The 10,040-nt window shown below is 35.6% G+C and overlaps 1 pseudogene; it reads left to right on the top strand.

The window, feature by feature from the left end:
- Positions 1–2,462: 2,462 nt before the first annotated feature.
- On the top strand, positions 2,463–3,098 carry LOC148780052 (secreted RxLR effector protein 161 pseudogene; annotated as a pseudogene).
- The last annotated feature ends 6,942 nt before the right edge of the window (positions 3,099–10,040 follow it).

Consider the following 10,040-nt stretch of genomic DNA (forward strand, 5'->3'; position numbering starts at 1 on the left):
CCAGGTCAACCACTGAAGATCACTCAAGTTCACGGGCAGCAGCAGGGACTGTTCTGAAATTCTACACGTTGTTAAGCAAGGGTAAAACAATCCTTTTGCACCCATTTTTAAAATTTCTTTAAATTCAATTAAATTGTAATTATCTTCAATTCTAGGTAGTTTTTTGGCGTACGAACGGTTGGATTTCACACACGAAGGCGTCAAAGTGGATGTAAATTCCGACCGCTGGATTTCAAGATTTTGGCCAAAAACTCAAGACGACAAAATCTTCATCCAGACACGAAATCAAGCTATGTTTGTTGCAACGTGATCGTGACGCTATGCTCAGTGTGATTTAGTAAAGAAGTCACAAAGAAACATCAAGGAACGAGCACACAATCGATCCGAAGTTATCAAGATTCATCCAAAATTCAAGTCTCATGATCATGGCTCAAAAACATGATTCACGACTCGAAGTTGGTATCAAAATGATCGTCATGCTGAGCCCTACAAGAAAATAATAATCTCTCGATCAAACGGGCATCAGAATGACCTCGGTTCAGCCATGGAAGATCACACAAATTCACGGGGCAGCAGCAGGGACTGTTCTGGAATTCCACACGTTGTTAGGTAAGGGCAAAACAGTCCTTTTGCACTTATTTTTTAAATTTCTTTAAATTCAATTAAATTGTAATTATCTTCAATTCTAGATATTTTTTGGGTGTACACCCACGTTTTAGCCCAATTCTATATAAACAGGCAATGCCTCACTGTACAAAAAATGGATTCATTCTTCTTTGATCAATCAATAAAATTCTGAATTTTGTTTAAGCTTGTGGGTACGTATTGGAGAGAGAGAGATGAGAGAGTACCATCATTATGTTATTCTTTCATTCGATTAAGAGGGACTAAGGTTAGCCTCTCATAGTAGTCTTATCATCTAGCCATAATGTTGTTGTGTCAGGATTACTTGGCCCTCCCTATTGCCACAACAGACTAACTTTCGTGCCTAGCTAGTCAGTATTGGTAATGACGTCTGTAAGTAATCCTGTGAGACAGTCTTAGTTATCAAGCCCGTTTTGCTACCACGTCAGGCCAATTATTCACCAGCTTAGTCACCTATCTGATCCTCCCGCTCAGTCAAATTCTTCTCTCCCCCGTCTTTCTTTCTCTTCTTCTTTTGAATGCGCATGCTTGTGTACGTTCATCAAAGAGGAAAAGGCTGCGGTTTGACCCACCTGCCTTATAACCTTTGCCATATATGTGTGATTGCAGAAAACATAAGAATACAAAGCAAGGGAGCCAGCCCGAGTAAGTCTCGAACCCACCTTAAATTCCTCTAACATTGGTTGGTAACACCTGCCCCCGTTCTCGAACAAAGTTCTCGAGAGAGCGATTTCAAAAACATCCCGAGTCTACCTCGAAACCCGAGACACATGCTACCCTATCCCCAAAGGATCCGAAAGGCAAGATCGAGGCACCTAACCACACCTACCTTTTTCACTTACCTTGGGGAAGACCATGAGAAGATTAGTGAAGAACCCGATGATGAACCTTATTCTTACCTACATGCTATGTCTTGTCTGGATCATAAGTTATGGAAAGAAGCCATGCAATATGAGATCAATTCAATCATAAAGAACCATGTATAGGAGTTAGTACGATTACCACATAACGTTATATCCATTGGATGTAAGTGGATATTCAAAAAGAAACTTAACTTTAAAGGGCGTATTGAAAAATACAAGGCAAGACTTGTAGCAAAAGGTTTTACTCAAAAGGAAGGGGTCGATTATTTTGACACCTATTCACCTGTTGCCAAAATGCCATCAATTAGGATGATCATATCGATAGCAACCTACCTTGACCTAGAATTGCATCAAATGGATGTGAAAACCGCCTTCTTAAATGGTGATCTAGAATAGGATATATACATGAACCAACCCGAGGGTTTTGTTGTGAAATGAAAGGAAAAAATCTTATACAAACTTAACAAATCACTTTATGGTCTCAAACAAGCTTCAAGGATATGGTTCAAGTTCCACCAAATCCTGATTAGATATGGATTCAAACCAAATGAGGATGACCATTGTGTATATCATAAGACCAGTGGGACTGGCATTACTTTCATGACTTTTTATGTGGAAGACATTCTAATAGCTAGTAGCACCCTAGACCATATAAGGGACACAAAGGCAATGCTATCAAGTAATTTTGATATGAAAGATATGGGAGAGGCTTTATATGTGTTAAGGATTCATATTATAAGAGATAGAGCAGCCCACACTATTCAATTATCCCAATCTACATATTGCAAGAAAGTTCTTGAGATATTTGGTATGAGTGAATCCAAGCTTATAGATACACATGTGGAAAGGAGAGGAAAATTAAATGTCAATATGAAACCAAACAATGGTCTTGAGAGAAATGAGATGGAAAGGATCCTGTATCAGAGTGTCGTAGGATCACAATTGTATTTAACCATGGGAACTAGACCCGATCTAGTTTTTGCTCAAAGCTTGATTGGTCGATTCCAAAGCGATCCTAAATTAGAACATTGGAAAGCCGTGAAAAGAATCATGAGGTATTTGAAAGGAACATTTGATTATGGATTAACCAATAGCAATGTGAGTGAGCTTACAGTTTTGGGATACACAGACTCCGACTATCAAGGAGACCCAGATGACTCGAGATACACTTCGGGTTATCTATTTCTTTATGAGAGTGGTGTCATTTCTTGGTGCACCAAGAAGCAAGACACTGTAGCCCTATCTACCATGGAAGCCGAGTATATGGCTTTAAGTTCGGCAACTTTAGAAGCCATTTGGATTAAGAAGTTCTTGAATCATCTTAACTTCAACCCTCTAAAATATGAAACTATTAGAATCATGTGTGACAATCAAGCTGCAATATCAGTGCCAGTTGAACCAAGGTTCCATAGCAAGTCAAGGCACATTAACGCTCAATATCATAGAGTAAGAGAAGAGATAGTAGCTGGTGAAGTAGAAGTTGGTTACATTTCATCTAAGGCTATGCATGCAGATCCATTAACCAAAGGCTTGGGGGCAAATGATTTTGTGAGGCATGTGCATGGGATGGGTTTAAGGAGGTTGACATAGTTATTATTACTTTGTATATTGCTTGTGAATGATAAATCCATGGATGAGTATTCATGCTTTGAATTATTGTGAACGATAATGAGAGAGAGAGAGATATACGAATTCAGGCCTCAAAAGGCCAAGTGGAAGAATGTTGGAAATACGGCATATCAAAGCCTAAATTCCGGTAGTCTCTCATTCAGTGGAAGCGATTGAGAGATTGAAATCTTGGTATCTTGCGAAATGGAGCCTAGATTCTTTTACCTCGAGTACGCATGAGGCATCGAGAATTCACATGTTGATAAAGCAATTTCTCAAGGAGGTGTGAGGGTCACCTCCTAGTCCGGATTTTATAACTTAGTCTCATGTTTAGCTGCAATCGGCCAGGACCCAAACGAGAAAAATAAAACCCGATTACTTATTGAGTATTCGCCTTGTATGGAATGGTCAAGACTTATGGGACACAAGTTCGTATCCTAACACGAGACTATTGCATGGCATGTGCATTTTCATTTCATACGGGAAGCCACTATTCCAAATGCATTATCCAAGTTTAGAAGAGTCAGTGCACATGTTCTTTGAGAGGGCTCTTGTAATTGAGTTAGATCATGTCCCACAAGGGTACACCTATAATCCATTGAGAGCCGAATTGTCACGCCCCAAGATTTCTAACATTCCCGAGGTGCGACAGACTATTCTTATACTAGAAAAAATTTAAATTCCTATTAATATATATCTTGTAACAAAACAAATTTTTCTATTAATTAAAATTTGTACAAAGTTTGCTCACAACTGGTATTAACATGAAGTCTAGCTATACATCTGTTGATAGAACAAAAACTTACAATGGTGAAGTTAAACAAAAGTTACAAAGGAGAATTTAGTTATGACATGACTGTATCTTCTTCACAAGCTGGTCCTGATGTGCATTTAACTATGAGACTGCAATTACCCTAACAAATATTTACCATAGTTTGGTGAGTTTGGCTACTCAGTAAGTGATCATCAAGGTCCTAAAAATAATCATGGTTGGAAGATGTAAACATTTTCTGAAGAGTGTATGTTAAGAAAAACAACATGAGGAGGAGCATTGCGAACAAAAACATTTATGAATAACAATCTCACTTTTCACAAATCCACAGTTAAACATAATCCAAATGAAGGAAATGCATATAAACATTTTAACAAAGATGCATAATTCAAAGGATTTCACAAAATACCCTACTGGCATCCCAAGTAGGTCATCCATATACCCCATCAGCGTTCTGATGGGTCCAAACAACCCCCACAGGTCCAAACATACCTCACCGACGTATCGGATGAGTCCAAATAGCCCTTACCAAATAGGTCTAAATAATCCTTGCAGGTCCAAACATACCTCACCGGCGTCCCGGATGAGTTCAAATAGTCCCTACCAACGTAACCGGATAGGTCTTAATAATCCCCGTAGGTTCGATCATACCTCACCGGCATTCCGGATGAGTCCAAATAGTCCCTACCGACATAACTGGATAGGTCCTATCGATCACTGCATGTTCACTTATACTCAAAATTATCTCTGAAACTCTTTAAACATCAGAAAGAAACAATATCATATATGCAAAGTATCATTGAAAACATTACAATGAATTCACTTGAAGCAATTTAATAACAATTACTTCCATTATAATATCTCTAAGTAGCCATTTAAACATTTTATGCAATAATTTCTGAAAGGTAACAATTTTGAAGAACATTATTGAAACCTAACATGATAACAGTCTAGTATCAATAGACGAACTTTTATGAGAATCCAAAATTAAATACGGAATTATCACAATTTATGAAATTGCCAATTTGTAAACAATCATTTCATAGGCAATACTACAATCAAGAGCAAAAATTTCAGTTTTTCAAATAATAACGCAGACACTTGCATATGAATTTTACAATGTCTAAATATTCAAACACGGTAGAAGGAAATCTCATAATTTTACTAAAAGCGGAAATATCACATTTATTTCTAATAATTTACAGTATTTAAAATTCTGAACAATAGATAGGAAAATTAAATTTATTTCTAAGAAGTTACAACATTTAAAATATCTAACAATAGATAAAATATCACAATTTTACTATTAAAATAATGGATTATTTTTCAAGACCATGAAGTCACTTACACACAAAACTTATAAAATAAAGATCATGGACGGAAATATCACTATTTATTAAAAATAGACTATTTTTCAGGAAGATGATGTAACTTACTATTGCTCATTAGATTTGATTCATCTGAACCATATCTAGGTCTGGACCTTCAAAATGGACTAAGAGATTCAAGTCCTAGAGTCCCTAGATATACACCAAATTGAATGATGAATATCAAACCCTTTATCGGGCATAATTAAGAAAATTCCATACTATTTAGAGAGAGGGTTTCCAAACATAGGCTCCAAATTTTCAAAAGATAAAACTATAACCACTTACCTATGCTTTATTTTGTACGGTTACTGCTCTTGCCTTTATATTTTTTTTGGAGGAGCTAACCTTTGGATTTCGTGGTACCTCATGACCTATACGTATATAAGAGAGATGAACTTTTTGTAACACCTCATCAAAAGACGTGTCAATGAAGAATCGAAAGGGGCACGTATTATGGCACGTAAGAAGTAAAAGTCATTCTTATGAAAAGTTAAGAAAATAAAAAGATGGTGGACCTAAGGTCCACCCAAATAGAGATGGGTTGTTCGAATATTTAGTAATATTCTAGCTTTTAAAGTATTTTAAGAAAAGCTAAAAGAATGGTCTCTATGGTGTTTACCCAAAATTATTTCTGGATATATATATTTATTATTATTTTTTATTATTTTTTTTTTATTATTATTTTTATTATTATTTTTATTATTATTTTTATTTTTATTTTTATTTTTATTTTTATTTTTATTTTTATTTTTATTTTTATTTTTATTTTTATTATTTTTATTATTATTATTATTATTATTATTATTATTATTATTATTATTATTATTATTGTTGTCAGTTCCAAAAATTTCGGGCCGGTCGTTACACGAATGATTAGAAGTTCTAGCTCAATAGCTTTGATATGGCCAATTATATGTTCCTGCTTTAGACTGTGGAACATAGATCTATTGGGTCGATCTGAGTCTCGACAAAACATCATTCGGGACTAGCCCAATAGAGTACTTCGATACCTATAGTTATTGGCCTAATATCTCACTATACCTTTTGTCTGATTTTATAATTATGAAAAAAACCTAATAATTGCTCAAAAATACTTTAAATATCTATTTTAAATTTTAGATAATTTTTTAAAATTTTATTTGACTCAAATTTCACTTTAGTCCTAACCTGGTAGTGTCATGTCGCGTCAGAGTGGCCATAGGGCTGCCACGTGGCACCCCACGCCTAACTCTAGGATCACCACCTAGTTGGGCATTGATCCCTAGGTGGGGGACTAGAGTGGTATTTGGTTGCTTGTTTTATAAGGCGTTATGTTATGGTGTGTTGTTATATATTATTATATAATGTTATAAATTAAGGTTATCTTTTTATCACATGTCTTAATTAATTCGCACATGGGTCATGCATGGCATGTGTGAAGTTTAATTAATTAATTTATTTTATATTAAAATGTATTTTCAAATTTGAGTTGAAAAATATCTTCACACACATGTGTGAAGGGGATATTATCTTTAAATTTATTGGTTTGAAATTTTAGATCTACAAAGTGATTGGCTTTGATAAAGTCGAATATCTCCACATGTGTGAGCTTTGCCAATTACTTATTTTCGCTTTAACTTTTGTGGTTATCTTCTTTAATACATTATTAAAAAAAACTAAGGATTTTTTTGTAAGGCCATATTGGATACAATTGGAACAAAAACATGGCCCAAGGATAAAATGGTAAATTGGCATAACTTAGGGTTATGGTGAGTGATAATGGTGTAAAATCTCATCCCTTCATCCTAGTGATTGGATGGGGATGGGTGGCTGGGTACATTAGCCTCTCATATGCCTTTGGATTAGTGCATCAAGGGTGTTGATTGAGTCCAAGGTTACACCCATGTTATAAAAGCACATCATGAGAACTCAAACCCTAACTATCTCAACTCTTGAACCATTTTAGAAAATTGTTGCTTCCCACTTTCTTCTAAGTTTTTATGAGAGAAAATTGAAGAGTGAGAACTTTTAGAGTTCCATTAATAGTGATCTTGATGGTGGTCCTCCTTTCTTATGCTTAAGTCCATAGTGTGCATTTATCAAGGTAAACTTCATTCAATTTTTTTTTCTCATAAGATCATATTCTTAGCATATATAGTTGCTGGAGTTTTAAATTTAGAAAAGTTTCATTGATCTCAGAATCCCCATTTGATCATCTTTTTCATCATATTTATTCATAGTGTGGTCCTTCATGAGTTATAGCCTATATGCATGAGAATCCGTGATCATGTATAGTATATATTGATTACTTTGCTTCAAATCCATCAAATAACTTAGTCTCAGAGTGTTACTCAATTTCTAGAACTTTTTCATCACGTTTTTACCTATCGGGGTTCATAATCTTTTCATACAAAACTGTTTTGGTGGTCCGAGGGACCACTGTAAGTAGTTTGGCTATAACTCCCTTGTTCTTTATCCACTTCGATTCAAACCTTTTGCATTATTTGCTAGATGATAATGCCAGTGTGTTGAGATCTTAAAAAGTGATTTTAAGGTGTGTAATCTCTTTCCATTTGGATTAGACACTCTTGTGAGATTGAACCACTTTTATACAATCCGAAGGGCCAAAACTAATTCCTTATAGGGCCCGATTGTGTGGCCCCAGCACAAGGGGTTCAAAACATGGCTTCTCTATTTTAATTTGACATTCTAATTCCCTATTTAGTTTATTTTATTCCTTAGAATTTTGTTTAAATTAGTTACATGATGTATTAAGCTTTGGGACATAGTTTATGTAATTTGTGCTATGAAAGTGTAATTCATAAGCCAGTCTTGCCTTATATGTAATTGCCCCATAAAGGTTTGGTATTTGAGTTTATTTACAGTGGTTATACAAGGCTAGAAATGGTTGTAATTATTATTTAAAGGACTGTAACTTATTCACTTAGCTTGGTTTTTAGCAAGTTACTTGTTGAAAGCGTCCACTTTGCCTTGTTTTTCGACTTGGAAATTTGCTCTTGTCTTTGTATCCACTAGCAGTCTTTACCATGAAATTGAGGTTATGAAACATATTATTGAGGTATGTGTGGCATTACTGTGAAATTTTAGGACTGTACATGTCTTATAGGGGGTTTTTGGACTTTAAAACGAGGTCTGATTGGCCTCAAATTACCGCCATTAGAAAGATATGCGAGTCTAGTAAAATATTTGCGTTTACCCACTTCAAAGTTCTTTATAAAATTGAAGTTATGTTTCAAAATATAGGTGTGTATCATTGTTGACTGTTTTCCTGGATTTTCCATTGGCACTACTGTGGTCACTAATTTTAACTAACCAAACGAGGTCCATTTCCTGTCAAACCACAACCACTTGAAAGGTCTTTGAGTGGGCTAAATTCGCATGTAGAAATTATTTTGAAATTATTCTTAAATTGAAAGTTATGCTTTATTTTATGAAAACAGGTCACTGTGGACAGTTTTGATAAAACTTAGAATTATCACCTTGTTTGGAACAACCAAATGGAGCCCAAATACTTTCAAATTGACCCTGTTAGAAAGATACATGTCTTGGGCTAAACTTTGATTTTGAAATAAATACTTCGTAGTTTGAGAATTATAGTGATACGAAGCAGGGTATGTCAATGTTCCATGTACAGCAGGTTACAGCTAGTAAACTCTCATTTCCTTGAACCTCTAAGAGGCCAAATGAGGTCCAATAGTCTTCAAACTACCCCCATTTGAAAGATGGTGTGTCTAATATAAAATTGGCTTTGGAACCATCTTCAAATTCCAAATGGACCAAAAGTTACAACCTTAATTGTGAGTGCACATCATTGCTTATAATAGCATGAAATGTGAATTGTGATACTAAAAATGTGATGCTACATTATGATGTGATACTGCTACTGTCATCCTATAATATTGCTACTGTCATATTGTAATACTGCTACTGTCATATTGGAATATTGCTACTGTCATATTGTGATATTGTTATTGTCATACTGTGATACTGCTATTGTCATAATGTGATACTGCTACTGTCATACTGTGATACTGCTATTGTCATATTGTGATACTGCTACAGTCATACTGTGATATTGCTATTGTCATAATGTGATACTGTTATGGTCATACTGTGATACTGCTACTATCATATTGTGATACTGCCACTGTCATACTATAATACTGCTATTGTCGTACTGTGATACTGCCACTATCATACTGTGATTCTGTTATACTGATACTGATACTGACCACTTCACAATGGGTCCTCCATTGGTAGTGGATATTGTGATTCTGTTGTACTGATACTGATATTGACCACAACGCAATGGGTCTTCCATTAGTAGTGGATATTATGATTCTATTATACTGATACTAATACTGACCACTGTGCAATGGGTCCTCCATTGGTAGTGGATACTGTGATTATGTTATATGGATAATGTTATACTTATTATGACCGTTACGCAATGGGTCCTCCATTGGTAGTGGATATTGTGATTTTGTTATCTTGATACTGTTATACATGCCATGACCGTTATGCAATGGGTCCTCCATTGGTAGTGAATATTCTAAATCTGTTTTTGTACCTCCACTCCTATGATAGGAGTGGAGTCGAGAGATGACTGTAAATAACATGGAGGGTTGCGCCCCCCCAATTTTCATAGGCACTACTCATTGGGGCCTCCAATGGTAGTGTAACGCTCTCTCACCTACGGGCATAAGGAGAGGGTCGTGTCTTGTAAGGCCGCAACCTATCGAAAAGCCCAAAGCAGTCAGAGGACGTGTGTGTGTGTGTGGG

The sequence above is a fragment of the Amborella trichopoda genome, chromosome 10, assembly GCF_054954075.1.
Source record: "Amborella trichopoda isolate Santa Cruz 75 chromosome 10, AtrichopodaSantaCruz75HAP2 v2.0, whole genome shotgun sequence".
Taxonomy (NCBI): Eukaryota; Viridiplantae; Streptophyta; class Magnoliopsida; order Amborellales; family Amborellaceae; genus Amborella; species Amborella trichopoda.